This window comes from Sceloporus undulatus, chromosome 2 (genome assembly GCF_019175285.1).
Source record: "Sceloporus undulatus isolate JIND9_A2432 ecotype Alabama chromosome 2, SceUnd_v1.1, whole genome shotgun sequence".
NCBI classification, from domain to species: Eukaryota; Metazoa; Chordata; class Lepidosauria; order Squamata; family Phrynosomatidae; genus Sceloporus; species Sceloporus undulatus.
This window is the reverse complement of record NC_056523.1, coordinates 35,004,428-35,024,538: the sequence shown is the minus strand read 5'-3', so window position 1 is coordinate 35,024,538 and position 20,111 is coordinate 35,004,428. Positions and strand designations below refer to the sequence as shown.

The 20,111-nt window shown below is 41.2% G+C and overlaps 1 protein-coding gene across 1 annotated transcript in view; it reads left to right on the top strand.

Moving 5' to 3' along the window:
• FRMD4B (FERM domain containing 4B) overlaps positions 1–20,111 on the top strand; it is a 291,444-nt gene that overhangs the window by 64,244 nt on the left and 207,089 nt on the right. The window contains exon 2 of the mRNA XM_042451936.1: positions 19,214–19,336. The gene's annotated coding sequence lies outside the window, so the exon portion shown is untranslated. The remainder of the gene's footprint in view (positions 1–19,213; positions 19,337–20,111) is intronic.

Genomic DNA, 20,111 nt, shown 5'->3' with positions numbered 1-20,111 from the left:
TGGCTGATATGCTGTATCATTTAGGTTGCAGATAATGTCTTTCTGCATTCCTCCCTGATAATATCCCTGGCTTCAGTCCAGTGTTCTTATGGCTGCACACTGCTCATAAGTGATAAACTAGGGTTCCTGTGGTTCCTTGGTTTATCATGTCATCCAGTCATAGTAATTGAATGATAGCAAAGCAGGAGATGGATGCAAGAGATCCCCACTGAAACCTACTCCTTGGACTATGGCACTTAAGGAATACAAATCGAATAGGCAGGCATTTTCATTTGAAATCACTTAGCTGAAAAGTTTTCAGCTTGTCTTCAGACATGTATTTGAGCGACAAATGCCCAATTATTAATCAGTACAAGTCGTTAAATTCCTTCCAGCCCTTTGTGCCTCCCCTCCCAGTATGCCCTGAAGCATGAATGTTAATTGTCCACATTATTACCACTCACTCCAGCAGTTTGCTGAGCAAGGGACCTTTCAAAGAACTTCAGCACATTGTGAGGAGCCACCTGTCTCTTATTACTGAAAACTAGAAAGGGACAAGCTTGTCTGATTAATATGATTCAGCTGTTGCAAAATTGTGGCTTAGCAGAAAGCATGTGGGGCATTGACATGCAAATGAGGCTTGCAAGGCCTTTGCATTCTGCCTCACAGTAGCTGAAAGGGTGCTTCCAAATGGAGAGATGGACAGATAGACAGACAGAAATACACACAGAGTGAACCTGATACATACATGTTTATAACCGCATGTAAAGATTAGATATGTCTGTAAGCCATTGCATTAGCATCTTCAGTGTGCATTGTAGTGGCTGTACGTAACAAAGTGTGCAGTCTGTTAGATTTAATGAGTCTCTACTTCTGTACTTTTTCTTTTTCAGGAGAATGGCTTGCATTAATTCCACACCATGTGGTGAGACAATAGCAGTGACAAGATCTTGCTTTTTTGGATCTTTCCTTCACCCCGGGGGCACCAATATCATGCCAATCGATAGCCAGCTGTTATGCTTTTCTTTGAGCTCACAGACCCCACAGTTTGAACACTAGCGGGGTGGGGGGGGTGAGGTGGAGGAAGGGTGGCTTATATATTTGTATGAAATTTAATATGCAACATATTATTATTATTAATATTATTAACCTTTATTTATGAAGCACTGTAAATTTACACAGCGCTGTACATACAATCTTTTAGTTAGACGATTCCCTGCATACAGTTCAGGATTTCCAACATATTTGAATCCAGTAGGTAGATCTTGTAACTAATGATCAGTTAAAAGTAGCTTGAAGATGGTATTGTGAATATGAAAAATAGAAAACTTCATCACTAAGTCCTGGCAGGCTTCAGTTTAAAAGGAACTTAATAATAAATGATGGGTTTATTTTTTATTTTTAAAGTATCTTTCTTTTTTCTCTTTGGGAGATAAAATATTCATCATATTAATGATTTCTTTGATCCGTTGACAGCCACATGAGATAAAGAAAATTAGATTTTTCTTTATCTGATATGTCCAAAGCACAGGACCAAATTAATCATCTTTTAGTTAAATCTTGCAAGTAATACAGTATATGTGCTTCAGATCCAGAGGGGATTAGATCCAAATACCACACTGCTGTGGGAAGCTTAGGGTTTTTGGTACAAGGAAACATCAGACAGAGGAGAGGGGGGATTTTTGGAGTAAGCTGTTAAGAGGGAAAAGGGAGGCAGATGGTTGAGGCTGGGATGGTCAAAACCTTAAACTGGGGCATCTGGAGAAAGAAATGGGAGCAAAAGGAAAGATGGGAAAATCACAGTGATTTTTTTTTAAAAAAATCTGTGAGGTCATTATTGAAAGAAGGCTAAAGTGTTAAAGCAAGGAACGTGTTTCACAGATTCTGATTCTGCAGAATTCAAGACTTTTGCACTGAAAGCCAGTGTGTTGTAGTGGTTTAGTTGCACTAGGACACTGGGAGACCAAGGTTTGAATTCCACTTGGCCATAGAAACATACTGGGTGACCTTGGGCAAATCACACACTCAACCTCAGAGGAAGGCAAGGGCAAACCTCCCCCCGAACAATTTCTGCCAAGAAAACACCATGGTAGTTCACAGTAATTCAGGAATTACTTGAAAGTACAGAACAACAACTCCAGAACTCAGAAGTTCACTTATGGATTGCCCAAAGAGGAACAAAAAACACTCAGCATTATGATATAGATGTTTGTGTGTGCGTACTCACACTGCTACATACAGTTGGCCCCTCATATCCAGGGATTCTTTATCCACAGATTCAACCATCCATGACATGAAAATACCTACATATATATATATATTCCAAAAAGCAAACCTTTTTACTATGGACACTGTTTTACTGTGCCATTGTATTTAATGGGATTTGAGCATTCATGGAGTTTGTTACCCATGGGGGGAGGATGGCCTGGAATCAAACCCCAGCAGATTCCAAGACCCACTGTATGTACATGTTTGTGTATGAATTTTTAAAATTAACCATAATTTAAACAGTAGTGTGAATCATGCAGCCTCCCAGATGATGTTGGACTGTAACTACTCCAAGGAGCCCTAGACAGCTTAAGGAATGTTGGGAGCTGCAGTTCAGCAACATCTGGAGGGCCACCCAATTCCCATCCCAGTTTTAAAAGAAATGCAGCCTTCTCAACATAGTTGACAGTGCTGTGGCCAGGGCCACTCACTATTGATGGCAACTTTAGGGATCCTGTCTTTTATTTTGGCACTTTTACCTTTAAACAGAACTTGGGACTGGGCAGCTCCTCCTAGGATGCCTTCTGACATAGGGCTTTCCACTGTAAAGTAGGACATGCAACAGTCCTATCCAGACTACTAATGTAAAGAAGAGCTCTCTACTGTAAAGAAGATTTGAGGACAATAATTACTCTTGATGGCAGGGTAGCCTGTTGCCCCATGTGGCAGAAATTTCACAGAGGTTGCTATGCAGTAGTCATGAGCCTTGACTTATCCATCAGGACTGGATAACAAGATTGCCCTTCTTGTTGTTGTTTGCTGTCAAGTTAACTTCGAATTATGTTTACCCTATGAATGAGAGACTTCCAAGAGCCCTGGTTGTCAATGGCAATGCTCAGGTCTTGCAGACCCAGGCCTAAAGCTTCCTTGGTTGAATTGTTTCATCTGTAGTGTGGTCTTTCTCTTTTCTTGCTGCCTGACAAGCATTCATCGTTTTTTCTATTAAGTTTCATTATGTCTTTTTAGCTATTTTCAAAAATTGTGGGGAGAGGTGTGCTTTTGACTTGAAATTTGACTGAGCCCTGAGTGAGCTCCTAACAATAAAAATCTATGCCTATGTACTCAGAAGTGGTTGAGTTCAGACATATCAATACTCAGGTTAAAATAATGTAATAGTCTAGTGGAAACAGTAATTTTCTTGACCATAATAGCTTGAAGAGGGAAACTTTTACATAGAGACTGTAAAGGTCACTTTTTTGAACATAGCTCCCACAATCTGCCAGTTACCATGGCTAGTGGCCATGATGACTGAGAATCCTGGGAGTTGTCCAAGAAGTTTTTTTTTCAAGCTCTGATTTAATCTAACCACCACTATTATCCCTGTAATCCCAATCACTGATTAAGGTTGTGGGGGAGGTTGTTTATCTGTTTCAGTGTATATTTGTGTATGTGTGAATGGGTGTGTATCCTGCCCCCTATATTTAATTCTACCCTTCTGTACAAGCCCCAAAGGTTTTCATAACCATCAGTGCACCCTTCTACCCAGGAATGATGTCCATAATCATGTCCTTTCTGAAAGTCCCATTAGAAGTAATAGTGCCACTGTATTCTGCTCTGGTCAGGCCCCACCTGGAATATTGTGTCCAGTTCTGGGCACCACAGTTCAAAAAGGACATTGAGAAACACGAGCGTGTCCAGAGGAGGGCGACTAAAATGGTGAAAGGTCTGGAAACCTTGCCCTATGAGGAACGACTCAGGGTGCTGGGGATGTTTAGCCTGGAGAAGAGAAGGTTAAGAGGTGATATGATAGCCCTGTTTAAATATTTGAAAGGATGTCATATTGAGGAGGGAGCAAACTTGTTTTCTGCTGCTCCAGAGAACAGGACCCAGAACAATGGATGCAAGCTACAGGAAAAGAGATTCCACCTCAACATTAGGCAGAACTTCCTGACAGTAAGGGCTGTTCGACAGTGGAACACACTCTTTCCTCAGAGTGTAGTGGAGTCTCCTTCCTTGGAGGTCTTTAAGCAGAGGCTAGATGGCCATCTGCTGGGGATGCTTTGATCTGGATTTCCTACATGGCAGGGGGTTGGACTGGATGGCCCCTGTGGTCTCTTCCAACGCTATGATTCTATGATTCTATGATTCTGTGCACTAATGGGCTACAATAACCTGTTCATCAACTCTCTATGTAAGATTGGCAAATATATGGGAATAATAAATATATGGGCATACCCTCCTGATCCTGATTAAGACACCATGTTATCTGTCAGATTGATTCCCTGTAATTGACCACTGTAGCATGTTTTGAATTTTTACTGTTCCTGGATTGTGATTGTATTTTAAGTATTGTATTTTACGGTATTGCATTTTATGATTGTATTTATGGTTTTATCAGGTTGTAAACCCGCCTCGATCCGAAGGGAGAGGTGGGGCAATATAAATAAAACTATTATTATTATTATTATTATTATTATTATTATTATTATTATTATTGTAAGATACGCCACCAAATGTTGACTTTTCTTGAATAATCAAGGATTCCATAGGGGCAACACCTTCAGTACTAGAGCTTCATTTTGAGTAAACCTGCTAGGGATTGGGCTGCATGATGTGGTATTAATAAGGAAGTAACGACGTTCCCTGTAAAACGCCTAAATGTTATAATGATTTTCCTTGCGTTTTGATTGTCTTAAGTTTATTTTAAAAATATTTATACTTTGTTTGCCTTGATTATTTACTATGTCCATGCCCAATTGGATTAGCATCCCATGGTGCTGTAACTTTAGGAGGTTTTTTTGGCATGAATGCCAGTGAACACAGTAACATTTCTATCTTGAGAAGAAATGCCAGTGGTGTTTAGGTTTTGGAAATGTGCCTGCAGAATGAAGCTAAGTAACCGTACATGGATGATTGCTATTAGAAGGAGGAACAGTGTGTCTGGAAGAAAGGGGCACAAATTCAACCAAACCCTTATGAGATTAAATGAATGTGTTTTTTTCCTTTGTCATTGTTAACTGTTGCATCTACCCTCAGTGAGTCCAAGGTATTACAGATAGGCTAAATTACTAAATTACCATGCTCAAGACTCTAGGAAAAAGGAGGGCGAATATATTTTGGATAAATCGCTGGAAAGTGGAATGGAATCATTTATATTCTTGAGAACTGCAGCTTTAAGCGCATCTGCAGTTCCCCTAATATTCAAGAGAGGGCTTTTTAAATCAGCAACTTGTTGGAGATGTTATTCTGCAAATGCTTCCTTAATACATATGTTTAAAAGTTGTCCCATAGAGTAGCCACATTTTGGGAGGAAGTAATCACACAAGTATATTTGATATTGGCAATATATACCAAGTTCATTGGAATATTCAGTTGTTCAGGCAGTTCCTTGATATTCCTTGATACTGAGGAATGAAATATCTATCTTTTGAGTTTATTTATTTTGAGTTTCAGGTACAGAAAGTGCAAAATGATGGGAAAGAATGTTTAAACCACTTTGAACAACAAAGCTTGTGGAATCCAGCACCTTGATTATTAAGAACAGTGGCTATTTGCTAAAAGTGGATATATTTGTTCCTATGATCTGTTATGCCACAGAGTATTTAAAGGAAAATAGCTAAAGATTTATTTGGATAAGTAGATTATAAAATCCACAGACATGACATTAGCAAATAAAATGCACATTTTGTATCCAGATAGCTGAATGAGTGAAGGCAAACCTGTTAAAGAAAACAAAGACTGCAGTCATATGCATTGTCCTAAGCACACACAAGTAGATAACATAGAGTTTACAGCAGATTTGCAATAATATAAAATTACATTCAAATATATTAGAGTTAGCTTCAATTCTGTATAGCCAGGAACATGAAGTCTTTTAATTTAGAGGGTTATATCAAGTTTATTTAATAAACTTGTAGAAAACAGGTGAATTGGTTTCCATTTCCTTCCTTTTAAACTCCTCCAGATAAAGCTTTGAGAGGCATAAAAATAGGCATTTGATGGACACTTCAGGGTTGAGTGCAATGTCTTAATGAGTACAGTCAGCCCTTCTTATACACGGATTTTGTATGCATGGATTCAAGCATCCATGGTTTGAAAATGTTCAAAAAAAGTATAAATTTCAAATATCAAACCTTGATTTTCCATTTTTTATAAGGGACACCATTTTGCTATGTCATTATATTTAATGGGACTTGAGCATCCATGGATTTTGTTATCCATGGGGAATCTTGAAACCAAACCGCAGTGTATAACAAGGGTCCACTGTATATAAATATGGCGTATATATTGTGTACTTGTGTGAACTTCCAAGTCGCCTCTCAACTTTTGGCAACCCCATGAATTTCACAGTTTTCCTAAGGAATACTCAGAGGTGGTTTTGCTAGTTCCTTTCTCTGAAATACAGCCTATAGACCTGGTCTTCGTTGGCAGTGTTCACTCCAAGTACTAATCAGACCTAACCTTACTTAGCTTCCAAGATCAAACAGGATCTGTTGCCTGTAGGGAATTTAGGCATTGTGGAGTATATCAGTATAGGTTTATTCACTTAATATTTTGTGCAATCATATTTACAATCATGCGTCTGAACATCAGGGAATGTTTTCTAGATCTGCTCCCCCCCCACCCCCCTCCAGAGAATAGATATATTTTTATCTATTTAGTAAAATTGATGGTGTGTGACCCTATACAACTCAAATCAAAGTATTTTTTAGACAAGTAGGATAGTAAGTCAGATTTGCAAAGGGAGTAAATAGCATATCTTGTAAGTGGTACATTCTGCACCCACAGACATTTTCTTATTGTCAAAGAGTGGTGGAATCATCAGGGATGCTTCCAGCGATTTTCCTGCAACTGGACACATTGCAAGGATGTCATTTGCAAGGAGGTATTGAGGAAAATAGCTGGATGTGTCCCCACTCATCCCCCTGCACTGCATGGAAATGGCCATGTCAGGGCAACCACACTACTTACAAGATGAGTTTCGCAGGGGATTTTAGTCATTGCATGGTCAGAACAGAATTCCAACTTCCACAACAATTTAAAAAATCACTTTCAGTGGCATCAATTACAGTGGCATTATAAACGTCAGACCCAATATTTATATTACCAGAACATGACTTATGGGTTAGGCCAGTCTAATTTGATTCTTCTGTAGAGTACCTCATCCATTAGTCATAATATGGAAAAATACTATGTGATTAAAACTTCAAAGAGCCTTACTACTGAATTAGATATTTGCTGTGATCACCTATCATTAAGAATCCAAGTTTGTTTTCTTCTTGTTGTTCTCTTCCAGGCATTTTCCTTTTGACTTGTGACATCTTTAAATTTTAAGCATGAGCTCCAGGGCAATTTTATTACTGATGTTTGTAAGATGTTCACAGAGCATTTTTCTCCTAATGCTCATGGTTCTTTGGATCCACGTCTGTGTTGTCAATGAACTTTGGAAAATCTGGTTCAAAAAAAGCAAGCTTCATTTGGCTGATTAAACATAAAGACCAAGATTTGTATTGTGAGAATGGAACCACCATCCATTCTGTATGAGAAGTGAGAACCTTTTGCATTGCCAAGAGTATCACATTTTGTACTGAGTGTGTCCTTACTGGAGTCCTGCCTAACTCTGACATTTTTCAGGCTTTGTAAGTGTGCTTCACAGTTCTATTAGATCTAACAGTTAATAAATAAAACTTAGCATTTTTGGCAAGGAACTTCTTATGTCAATGACTGTGGCACTCTAGCTTAAATATTTGGTTACTTCATCTAGAAGAGATAAAATATTTTCAAATGTTATCTTCTGATATGTTAAACTTTGGATCACCTCCACAGAGTGAAAATGATTTTTAGTTTGCTTTTAATAGAAATGTCTAAATTTTCTTTGGCCACTTTTGTTGGGACTGAAATCAGGAACTCAATCAATTGAATATACTGTAGCGAAATGGTGGATCATATGCAGATGCCTATTCATTACTAATTCCGTTTGCAGCCAAGCAGTAAGACTGGACAACTCTCTGACAAGCAGGACAGCTAAGCTGGTTCTGCTGGTACTAGGGCATGAAACACCATAGCCTCAGGATCAAAGGTGATGAATTGTCAGAATGTAGAGAGATCTTGTAACACCTTTGAGACTAACTGAAATAAAGAAGTTGGCAGCATGAGCTTTAGTAGACTCCAATGTACTTCCTGAGATGCATATAGTCTACGAAAGCTCATGCTGCCAACTTCTTTATTTCACTTAGTCTCAAAGATGCTACAAGTTCTCTCTGAATACTGATTCTACAGACTAACATGGCTATATCTTTGAATTCTACCACTTTTGTAGTCAGAAAAGAGTAATATTAAATTTGCTTAAAATAAAGGAATATAACAAAGACAAGCAGGATGGGTTTGTCTCTCCACTGTTACACACACTTTTTTCTTTTCCATATGAAAAAGTGCCCCCCCTTTTTTTAACCCAGGTCTCCAGACTCATAGTCCAACACTCAAATTGCTATACTGAGTGTGTCACTAAAGTTCTGCGAAATAAAAGAACAACATCAGACTTATGATTTGTTGATATAATAAATAATAATAATAATAATAAAATTTTATTTATGTTTCCCCGCCTCTGCCGGTTGGATCTCAGCGGAGTTACAGACTAAGTAAAAACACAGTATATGCACTAAAATTCTCTAACATTAAAATATCCAACATGTAATTATCAATTAACTATTAACTATTAACAATACAATCAGTAAATAGCACAGTGTCTCAGTTGGTATATCATATCATATCAGGAAATACTTGGCGAAAAAGCTCGGTTTTAAGTGCTTTCCTAAATACTTGTTGTTTAATACATCCCCATGCATTGTGCACATAGCATTTGTTTCCAAAACCTAACTATGGGCTTGAACAAACAGGCCAAAATAAAGCTGCTTTGGGTCACTTTGGAGGTATGCTATTTAAATGATACATGTGTCCGAAGAGGCCAGAAGCTGCACCAAAGCCACGCTCTAGTCCTAAGGAGTGAAGCACAGCTTTGGCACAGCTTCTGGCCTCTTAAGATGTGCATGTATTTAAACAGCATACCTCCAAAGTGACCTGAAGTAATAATAATAATAATAATAATAATAATAATAATAATAATAATAATTTGTATCCCGCCCCTCCCTGTATTGGATCGAGGCGGGTAACAACAAACATTAGAACAATAAAAATAGAACACAACAAACCACAAGTAAAAACATAACAAAACATATAAAATCTAATTCCCTATCTCCCTCCCACCTTAATATAGCATTAAAAACAGTAATTCCCAACTGGAGAGTGAACCTTCTGAGGAGGTCAATTTGGGAATGCCTGCCGGAAGAGATCTGTTTTTATTGCCTTCTTAAAGGCTCCAAAGATGTTATATCGCAGATATCTTCCGGACTTTTGGAGTGGCAACAGAAAACACTCTGAGACTGGTTTTCGTAGACTGCAAGAGATTCTTCCCAGAGGAAGGTGATAAGTATGTATTTCTTGTGCTCAGGGGAGAAGCTCTTCTCTCTGAAAAGCCACTGATCAAAGAATGTTTTTACTTTTTGTCTTAGTAGAACCATCTGGAGGTCTGGAGAGGGATTTTTCAGATGACGTATCTGGTGTATGAACCAGAGGATTGTTAAATTTGTTTTAAAGTCTGAAATAACTTTTAATAGCATTTGCCATCATTAAGGATAAAGTAAAATCTGTATAGGTAGTTATTGTCTGTGGCCACTTCACTACAAGGTTCCATCTTCTGAGGAAAGGCCCATTAGGTGGCCTGTACTGCTGTGACTAATGGAATAGGAGATCCCAAACAGGCAAAAATCAGAGGTAGAGTAGGGATGAAAAAGAGGCAGGTCCTCTTTCCTCAGGTTGCACATAGTTTTATGTTGTCTTTGCAAAAGGTTTCTCTGTACATGCTAATTTCTCTCTTTGCAACTCCATTTTGGATAACTTTCTATTGGCACTCACCACTAGTTTGTTATTAAGAAAAGCTATTATTCCTCATTGAAGCCTTGGGTGGAATAGTTAGGTGTTAAAGAAAATTGACTCGAGGATCTAAGTTCTAGCTTTTGTAAAGTGGAACGTTGTTTTCTCCTCTGTTCTACCACACATTCTTTGATCATCCATTGCTTTAAATTATGACTTCTTTGGGAAGCTAGTAAAACCTAGCAAAGCCTTACTCAGCAAATATTTGGGATTGCTGTCAAAGTGGGTTATTGCCCTGTTTCTTGTATTTTCAGTTTGAAATAGGGGGGCCTAAACTGCTTGAATTAATATTGTGTGAAGCCCACAGTTCATAATTCAAGTTAGGACCAGACTGCATTCTGTAGTCTACTTTTTTTTATCACCTTTGTTTGGTAGCAGACAAAAAATCAAAGCAGAGCCAATAGGTTATTGATGTGTCTTCAGTGTTCTTCTTCAATCTTCCTCAGGGCTCATTCCCACTACAATTTAAAGCAAATTGCTGATCAGGTTATATGTGCCTTGTTTCCACTTGAAATCGGTTTTCATCCTACTGAGATCAGCTTCAGTCGTGATGATGCAAGGCAAATGTAAAAAACCCCACTCTTTCCTGACACTAGTTCTTTGCCGGTTCTTTTGAAAAGAATCGATTTCAAAGCATGTTCAACAAGTGGGAACGAAGGATCTGAATCACATCATTCTGGAGGGGAGGGACTATGGCAGAGGGGTTTGGCAGAGGGAGCAATCCCCCTCTTCCCGGCTTCCCAGTCTTTACTTTCGAGTAGAGCCCAGGCTCCTGAGGTGAAAAAGAGGGAGCGATTCTTCTTCTTCTCCTCCTCCTCCTCAGCTTCCCACCCTTTATTTTCAAGAAGAGCCTGGGCTGCTGGGTTGAAAATGAGGGAGTGATCCTTCCAAGGCAATGTGGTGCAGTGATTTGAATTTTGGAATCCCAGATCAGCCATATAAACTAGTGAGTGACCTTGGGCTAGTCAGTCAGTCAGTCAATCAACCTTTATTAGGCATAAACTTGGGCTAGTCATACACTCTCAGTCTCAGAGGATGGCGATGGGAGAGTCTTCCATGACACCCATGGATCCATGCATCCCAGGGGAAAGTCCTCTATGGGGGCACCACCTCAAGCCCCCCCCCCATGTCCTCCAAGTCCTGTGAGGCTGGGAGGGCACCACCTGTCCCCCCATGTGTTAAGTCCTTCCCTGAATGTCCTACATTCTGAGCATAACTTAGAGACACTCTGCATCAACATTCCTAGGAGTGATTTGGGTTTTTTTGATTTGGGGACACCCTCCCTATATATATATATATATCCCTCTGGAAGCTCCTCCTTTTTTAGCATGACCAAGAGGCATGCATTGACATTTCTAGCAGCGCCCTGGGGTTTTGATTTGGGGGTGGTCCTTCTTTCAGGGCATGCAGCCCTGGACAGAAGGTTGAAATTATATGATTTTAATACTATAGATGAAGCGGGCTGCGCAACGACTAGCGCTACTGGTGGAAACATCAGCGCATATCTGACAAGGCACTCCATGAGAACATGTTACGTTCCTACGGAGTGGCAATCGATGCAGCAAAGAATTCATTCTGTGCTGCATGGATTGCATCGGCAGAGTCTTGTCCAGCAGAGCTGTTCAGGGTGGTTAGGGAATTAACTCAACCTCCGGCCACCCTGAACCCTTTATTAGAACCAACTACAGCCTGCTGTGACACTTTTAATGACTTTTTTGCTGATAAAATCTCTCAGATAAGGGCTGATCTCGACGCTGGTTTTCAGACAGAATCATTAGAAGAGGTATCTAGTGCTTCTGGAAACAAGATTAAACTGGATCACTTTGAGTTTGTAAATACCGATGGCGTGGACAAGCTCCTTGGCTGTGTAAAAAAGACAACCTGCCCTCTCGACCCTTGCCCATCCTGGTTGACCGTTCAGGGAGGAGATGTAATAAAAACTTCACTACATCTTATAATTAATACATCTCTTTGGGAGGGAATATTTCCACCTGCCTTAAAACAGGCTATAGTGAAACCACTTTTGAAGATCCCCTGCAAATCAGTAATTATAGACCAGTCTCCTTACTACCTTTTTTGGGAAAGGTGATTGAGAGGGCAGTCGCCTTTCAACTCCAAGCTGTCTTGGATGAAGCCGATTATCTGGACCCATTTCAAACTGGCTTCAGGGCGGGATACGGAGTGGAGACTGCCATGGTCGCCTTAGTCAATGATCTTCGTCTAGGTATCGACAGGGGAAGTGTGACCTTGTTGGTACTTTTGGACATCTCAGCGGCCTTCGATACCATAGACCATGGTATCCTTCTGGTATGCCTGAGAGAGTTGGGTATCGGGGGCACTGCACTCCAGTGGCTCCGTTCCTATCTCTCAGGAAGATTCCAGATCGTGGGGCTGAGGAACAGTTGCTCTTGAAAAAGAGAGCTGACATCTGGCGTCCCCCAGGGCGCCATTCTGTCCCCCATGCTGTTTAATATTTACATGAAGCCGCTGGGACAGATCATCTGGAAACATGGAGCACGGTGTTATCAGTACGTTGATGACACCCAGATCTATCTCTCCATGTCTCTGACTGATACAGTGACTAAGGATGGCACCTCTCCTCTGGATGCCTGTCTGGAGTCAGTAATGGGATGGATGAGGGAAAACAAACTCAAGTTGAATCCAGAGAAAACAGAGGTATTTGTGATAGGTATCCCAAGCCCAGACAAGGAAATTTGTCATCCAGTCCTGGACGGAGTCACACTTCCCATAAAGGACAGAGTTCACAGTTTGGGAGTACTCCTGGACTCATCCCAGTTATCATCACAAGTGGATGCGATGGCCAGGAGTGCTTGGTACCAGCTTTGGCTGATACGCCAACTGCGTCCCTGTTTGGACCGAAAGAACCTTGAAACAGTAGTACATGCACTGGTAACCTCTTACTTAGATTTTTGTAATGTGCTCTACATGGGGCTACCTTTGTACCAGGTTCGGAAGCTTCAGCTAGTTCAAAATGCTGCAGCCAGATTGGTCGCTGGAATTTCAAGGTCGGACCACATAACACCAGTTTTAAGATCTCTTCACTGGCTGCCAGTTAGCTTCCGGGCTCAATACAAAGTGTTGGTTATTACCTATAAAGCCCTACATGTCTTGGGCCCGAGTTACTTGAGGGAGCGCCTCTCCCCACACAATCCACAATGCACTCTCAGAACAACAGGGAAGCTCTTACTTGAGTATCCCAAGGTGAGACTGGTAGCAACTCACCAAAGATCATTTACAACAACAGCTCCTATGTATTGGAATAAACTCCCGGAAGAGATTCGCCTTAGCTCTACTCTGGATGTCTTTAAGAAGGCGCTGAAAACTTATCTCTTCCGGCTAGCATACCCTCCTGACTCTTTATAAAGAAAACTATTCCCTAATAGAAGTTTTACCTCAAGATGTTTACTTATGACTGATAGACTCTATGACTGTTTTTATATATTGTTTTTAAAAATTTTTATCGGATTTGTATCTGTAGTTGGAATTCTATTGTGCTATGATATGTTTGTCTTAACTGAATCTGTAAACTGCTTTGATCTTGCTGGAAAAGCGGTATATAAATAAAGTTTTATTATGATTATTATTATTTGTAGGGTGGGGTGCCTGGTTCTCCCAGCCCTCCCTTCCTCCTTCTCCCTTCCATCATCAATGATGCGTAGATGATTGACATTCATTTTGAAGTGTCACAAACTAGTGGGAAAGACAGCTATGCCAAAAAAAAAAAAAAGTGATTACAAGGGAGTAATGAAAATATCTGTTTTCATAGTGGGAACTACAGACCTTTTGGAACCGATTCAATGACACGGAGCAAAGGCAGATCACAAACTGGTTTAAATGTAAGTGGGAATGAGCCCTCAATGTTGTTGATTATCATGACTAGAACATAGTTATGGAAGGTTAAATGCCTGTACTGCAGCCACTCACTCACAAACCACAAGGTTGTCAGTTCAATACCAGCCAGGGGCTCAGGGTTGACTCAGCTTGGCATCCTTCCGTAGGTCACTAAAATACATACCCAGCTTGTTGTGGAGGTCTTTAAACAGAGCTTAGGTTGGCATCTTTGGAGGTCTTTAAACAGAGGTTAGGTTGGCATCTTTCTGGACTGCTTTAGTTGTGTCTTTCTGCATGGCAAGGCATTGGACTAGAGGTCCTGCTGGTCCTTACCAGCTCTAAGGCTGCCCCTCACTCCTGGAACCTCCTTCCCCCACAAGCACGGCTTAACACTTCCCTAACCAGTTTTAAAACTGAGTTAAAGATCATATTATTTAGGGAAGTGTTCCCAGGGAGTCTGTGATTGTTATCTGGTTGTTTTTGATATTTGATTCGATAGTTTATATTTGATGTTTTTAATTTGCTTCCTTTTTATTCAATTGTATCTTATAAAATTATCTATTGTTTTATCTATTTGTTATTATCCTTTAGATGGTACGCCATGGGCAGGCTTTATATATTCTTCGATTTATTGACTTTTTGTACAGCATGGTGTACATCTACAGTGCTTTATAAATAAAGTATAATAATAATAATAATAATAATAATAATAATATGCACTGCATAAATAATGCAGTTTGACAGTGTTTTTACTGACATAGACCCCTGGGATTTGTAGTTTGTTGTGGCAACAGAGGTCTCTGACAGATGAGGCTAAATATTTCACTAAACTACAATTTTCAGAATTCCATAGCATTGAGCTGTGGCAGTTAAAGCTATAACAAACTGCATTACTTTTGCAATGCTGGTACAGCCTAAGATTTTATGAGTCTGTGTCTTAACTCTCTCTGGCTTTGCTTCGCGAACGAAGATTCAGTCTTAACTATAACTCTACCTAAAGAAGCCCATCCACCCGATCTCAGTAACCAAGTAAGGAGGGTGTTGGGGAAGAAACAAAAGACCAAAGGTAACTGAAGAAGCTGGAGAGATCTGCAGATGAGATGGGAAAAAGGCGCCACAGGACTATTATCATTTAGATGGTTCACAAAGCTGGGTTTTATGGACCCCCCACCCCTCAAATATGTAGGTTATTAGGTATATTAGGAGCCCCCCCTCTCTGTGTGTGTGTATTATAGGAGCCCTGGTGGCACAGTGGTTAAATACTGGTACTGCAGCCACAGTGTTGTGAGTTTGATCCCAAGGCTCCAAGGTTGGTTCAAGGTCTTTCATAGGTTGGTAAAATGAGTACTCAGCTTCTTGGGGGGCAATTGGCTTACAGACTGAAAATCACTTAGAGAGTGCTAAATCATCAAAGAAACCACAAGGGCCACCCAGTGAACCCCATGCATGCACGGAAATCCCACCAACCTCCCACAAAGCACCCCACACAGTTGGCCGCCAGCCTCTGTTTAAAAAACTTCCAAATAAGAAGACTTCCACCCCACTCTAAGGGAGTGTGTTCCACCTGTTGAACAGCTCTACTGTCAGGAACTTCATCCTAATGTTGAGGTCGAATTTCTTTTCCTGTAGCTTGCATCCCTTGTTCTGAGTTCTTTTTCTGGCGAGCGGGTGGAGGCAACCTTTTGAGCCGGGGGCCGGGTTTTGGTCCCTCAGACAACTGGGGGGCTGAAGCTGGGGGGTGGGCTTCCACCCTCGGGGGCGGAGCCGCATGCCGGCCGGAGCTTCCACCCTCTGGGGGCCAGGCCTCCTCCTCTTTGCCGGCCCCTGACGGGCCCCAGGCCCCGTCAGAGGCGGCAAAAAAGCGGAGGGGCCGCCAGCGCTGGAGGCCTCCTTCTTTGCTGGCCCCTTTGCCGTCCCAGAGGCCCGCTGCTGCCGCTGCTCTTGGAGGGCCCCCAGCCACCCCAAAACGGGCCTCCCAGAGGCCCGCTGCAGCCACCGGAGCCCTGTTCGAGGGCTCCGGCAGCTGCAGCGGGCCTCCTAGAGCCACCTGCCAATGGCGGTGAAGTCTTGTGAACCTTTCTGTGGTCGCGCAAGACTTCGCCTCTAGGCCGCTGCCATTTTGTTTTGCAAAAATGGCGGCAAAGTCTCGCCGACCATGTGAAAGGTCGCGTGAGACTTTGCTGCCTTTTGCAAAATAAAATGGCAGCGCCCGGAGCGGCCAAAATGCGCAATCGCGGCGGGGCAGGCGGAATGAGCAGAGGCCGGCCAAAAGGTTCCACAGGCCGCATCCGGCACAGGCGGAGGTTGCCGACCCTTGCTTGGAGCCATCCCACACGAAAACTTGCTCCATCCTCAGTATGACACCCCTTCAAATACTTAAACAGGGCTATCATATCACCTCTTAAGCATCTCTTCTCCTGGCTAAACATCCCCAGCTTCCTAAGTCTGTCCTCACAGAGTATGGTTTCCAGACCCTTCACCATTTTGGTGGCCCTCCTTTTAACACACTCCAACTTGTCAACATCCTTTTTGAACTGTGGTGCCCAGGCCTGGACTGGCCACAGTACTACAGGTAATGCCTAACTAAAGCAGAATATAGTGACACTATGATTTCCCTTGACCTTGACGCTATGCTTCTATTGATGCAGCCTAGAATCGCAATGTCTTTTTTAGCTGCCGCATCACACTCTTGGTAGGAGACTGTTGACTCACCACACACTGTCCTCTACCAGGACTCCTAGATCCCGTTCACATGTAGTATCCTTAAGTGAGGTGTCCCCTATCCTAAATCTATGAATTTCATTTTTCCCCCCTAAGTGCAGTGCCTTACATTTCCCCCTGTTGAAGTTCATTTTGTTAGTTTTGGCCCAGCTGAGTTCACTATTAAGTGGTATAGAAATGTAAATGGTAAATGCTATTGTAGTAGTTTTGCTGAAAATAATGAACAAAAATTGTCTCATATAAAATACAGCAGGGTACTGCTGGCAAATGAAGGTATACATCACATTGGAAGATAGGTTGCTGTCTGCGCCTCTGAACTTATGAATGAGATCATTAGGTCAGCCATGAGAAAAGTGTGTGCCATGGATAGCATGTGGCTCCCAAGGCCCTTTTTGTGATTCCCAAGGTCTCTAATAAGTTTGGGGGGAAAACACTTTTACTCCCAAATACTTTCTAGAGGCTTCTGGGGGAGGGGGGCAATTATGCCATGTTGTTCACACACCTGGCCTAAGAGAGACCTTTTTTTAACAGAAAGTGACATCCTTGTTGCTTACACACACACACACACCTACCTCTCTTCCCTTGGCTTAAGATGGGTCGGGAGGGGGACAACGATAACTAAGAACTTGGTACAGTTGTACCAATGCCTCCTGGAGGGCATTTGGAAACAAAAAACAAAAGGGGTTTTATGTTGGTTTGCAGGGGTGCAATGGGGCATGTGTGAAGCCCTCCAATTTCTCCTGGTAGGCCAATGTATCTCTTTACCCCCCAATAGTTGTGCACCCTGCGTAATAAGGCTTTTAGGGCAGACGTGGGGATCCAGGTCATCTATAACGTCTAATTTCTGTTTCTGCACCTCTGTGCCAACATCTGTAACTTTGTAAATTTGGGTTGCTTTCTTTGAACAATTACAACCCCACCACCTATGAAAGAGAAATGTCTTTGTCCAGGATGGGCTGTAGATTATTGATGTATGAGTGGTTTTAGCTCAGAACTGTCTGTACCAAACAAAATTTGGTCAATTTCTCGTCAGCGCTTGTCTTATGGTAGTTTATTCCTTGGCACTAATCTAGCTCTTTTGATCTGTTTTTCATTTCCTTGTTTTGGTATTGTAGCCTGAGAAATGCTTGATTTAAATCTTGATTGGTAAATGTGTGATGGGTCTGAACAGATACAGTTGTATCACATAGCCTTACTATAAACAATAGATTTTGTTTTGTGTTCTGGATGAAAGCTGAAAGCATGCAAGTGTGTGCAGCAATCTGCAGCTTTCTCATATAAGGTGATGCTTATATGTCCATTATGTAGTTGTATAGTAGCATCCAGAAAGCTAACGCTGGGAAGCTCAGGTTGATGATAGAGTTGAAGATTTGATACAACTGGATTTAATTTACATGATTTCAAATAATAAAGACAACAGAGATTCTTGAGGCACCCAAAACATGAACAAGGGTTGTTGATGTTGGGTTTTTTGCATGAGCTTTTTAAAAATAAGCAGTCCTCTGCTAGTAACTTTCCCCACTTTATAAACTAGCAGCTTTTTCTACAATTAAAAAAACAACAAAAAACAAAAGTTTCAACTAGTAAAATTGTAGTTTTGCAAAGTCTGCCCCCTGGTGTACAGCTAAAGTACCTTCTTTTTTGCTATCACAAAACAAACAAACAAAAAAAGGCACCAGCTCTCTTTGGCTAAAGAAGACTACAGATCCCAGGATTCCATAAGATAGAGCTACAACAAGTGATGTTAGACTGCATTATTTCTACAGTGTAGATGAGTGCACATCTAGGTTTGCAATGTTTGTATGGGGTCAAACCATTCCCAGAAAATGACACTGAAGGTGGCTAAGAATATCAAAATTCAAATCAAGATAAATACAGTTAAAATATAAGAACTTAAGATAGAATTAAAAGTGCATCAGTAACAATAAACAGCTCTTTTCAATTATAACCCACTTTTAAATGCTAAAGGCCTGTCAGAATACAAGTGTTTTGCTTCCATTAAAAGAAAAACCAGAGAGGAGGCCAGGCTAGTCTCTCTTGGACAGCCTGGGAGCTATTACCAAGAAGGCCCTCTTTCACAGCCTCATAAGATGTGACTTTGAAGATAGCTGAAATAAAAGAGCCTCCCACAAACATCTTAAACCCAAGGTAGGCAAGTAAGTGAGGATATGATCTTTAAGAAAAACTTGTGTCAACTTATATAGGGATTTATAAGTTATAACCATCCAAACATAGACAAAATACACAGCTCTGGTACTTCCATTCCATTTTATCTGCTTCACAGTCTATAGTTAATAAGCCTCTGACATTGACAGGAATTAATGGGAAACTGTGTTGAGTTTTCCTGGGGCTATCTAGGGTGCCCAGTTTGCTGTACGGTAATTTTTGAATGTTTAGGTCTTTTGAGAGCATAATTCCAGCTAAGATGATACTTGCATCACTTTGACATTTTGTTTTCTTACAGAAAGATGAATAAAGGCAAACAGATGAAATAATTAGAAGGATGAAAAAGGTGCACATATTAATGGAAGGCTGAAGAATATTGCAGTGAGAATCAAGTTGGCAGGAGCCTGTGGCTAAGATAAAAGTAAGTCTAACTGCCAAATTTTCTTTTACTTTGTCAGCGTGTATGGTAAAAGAAAATAGATGTATTCAGCCATGAACCAGATGGGTAAAAAGTTACAGCCGGAAAATACAATTGTAACTTTATATTAAGAGATCATTTGCCTGAGTGAGTGCTGCAAGGAATTCTGAATCTGATGGTATGTGGGATGATGGGTGAACTTCCTGAAGGCATAGAAGACAGCTTTTGCAATTTGGTGTTGTTATTTGCCATCAACTTGACCTCAACATATGGTGATCTTATGAATAAGAGACGTCCAAGACCCCAGTCATCAACTGTCCTGCTCAGGTTTCACATACTCAGGCCTATGGCTTTCTTGTTTGAATCAGTGTGATCTCTCTCTTTTCTTACTGCTTTCCACTTTACCAAGCATTATTGTCTTTTCCAGTGAGTCACACTGGCTTGAAAAAAACAATCACAAAAATGTGCCTTCTGTGGAGTTTGGGAGCATGGTGATTAGACAACACAAACCCCCAAACTGCATGTAAGCCACGCTGTGGCCATACTGGGGCTGCGCTGAGGCCACCTAAGGTGGCCCAAACTCAGCTGCAAAGGGAGTGGATTTTATCCGCACCTTGCTGCAGCCCATTTGGGACTGTAGCAGTGGCCATCCTCAGTACCGTGGCATTTGCTCACCATGGTCCAGCAGCAATCAGGGCACTCTCCTTTAGCCCTGTCTGCTCAAGGCTGTTGTCTCATGGAGTCTCCTTCCTTGGTGGTCTTTATACAGAGGCTGGAT